This window comes from Cetorhinus maximus, unplaced genomic scaffold, assembly GCF_964194155.1.
Source record: "Cetorhinus maximus unplaced genomic scaffold, sCetMax3.hap1.1 HAP1_SCAFFOLD_2619, whole genome shotgun sequence".
Taxonomy (NCBI): domain Eukaryota; kingdom Metazoa; phylum Chordata; class Chondrichthyes; order Lamniformes; family Cetorhinidae; genus Cetorhinus; species Cetorhinus maximus.
Window position 1 is genome coordinate 19657 of NW_027598553.1, and position 1189 is coordinate 20845.

Below are 1189 nucleotides of genomic sequence, written 5' to 3' on the forward strand. Positions count from 1 at the left end.
CACATCTGCGACCAGTTCGAACTGGACTCGGGAGCCAAGGTAAATCGTGGGAAGAGCGAGGCCATGTTCTTTGGGAACTGGGCTGACCGATCCTTTGTCCCCTTCACCGTCAGTGCTGACGGCCTGAAGGTGCTGGGGATATGGTTCAGAGGGACCGGGGTATGCGTTAGAAACTGGAAGGATCCAGTGTCTATGGTGAAAAGGAAACTGGGAATCTGGGAGCGACGCTTCCTCTCCGTTGCGGGTAAGAACCTGGTCATCAGGTGTGAGGCACTCTCGCTGTTGCTGTACATGGCGCAGGTCTGGCCCATTCCAGACTGCTGCGCGATGGCGATCACCCGAGCCATCTTCCCCTTTATCTGGAGGTCGAAAATGGATCGTGTCCGCAGGGACGCGCTGTATAAGCCTCTAGATAAAGGGGGAATAAACGTGCCCAACATCGCCCTCATACTGATGGCCACCTTTGTGTGCGGCTGCATCAAGCGGTGCGTAGACCCTCAGTACGCAAACACCAAGTGTCACTACGTGCTGAGGTTCTACCTGTCCCCGGTGTTGCGAAGGATGGGTCTGGCCACGCTGCCGCGGAACGCTCCAAGTAGTTGGACCGTGCCGTACCACCTGTCCCTGGTGGAAAAATTGATGCAGAAAAACACCTTTGACCACAAGTCCATCAGGCAGTGGTCAGCACGTAACGTCCTAGAGGCCCTGAGGGATAAGGAGAGGGTGGACCCTGTGGGATGGTTCCCCGAGCAGACTGTCAAAGTCATTTGGCAGAATGCCTCATCGCCAGAACTTTCCAACAAGCACCAAGACGTAGCTTGGCTGGTGGTGAGAAAGGCCCTCCCCGTCAGATCCTTCCTACACGCCAGGAAGCTCACCCCCTCTGCACGTTGCCCTCGAGGTGGCTGTGGTGGGGAAGAGACCGTTGTCCACCTCCTTGTGGATTGTGCCTTTGCAAAGAAAGTCTGGAGAGAGATGCAGTGGTTTCTGTCGAGGTTCATCCCGAGCAGTTCTGTGACACAGGACTCTATGCTCTACGGGCTGTTCCCAGGGACACACACCGAGACAAACATCGACTGCAGCTGGAGGATCATCAACTCGGTGAAAGACGCTCTTTGGTCTGCCCGAAACTTGTTGGTCTTCCAGCACAAAGAGTTGTCCCCGACCGAGTGTTGCGGACTGGCACATT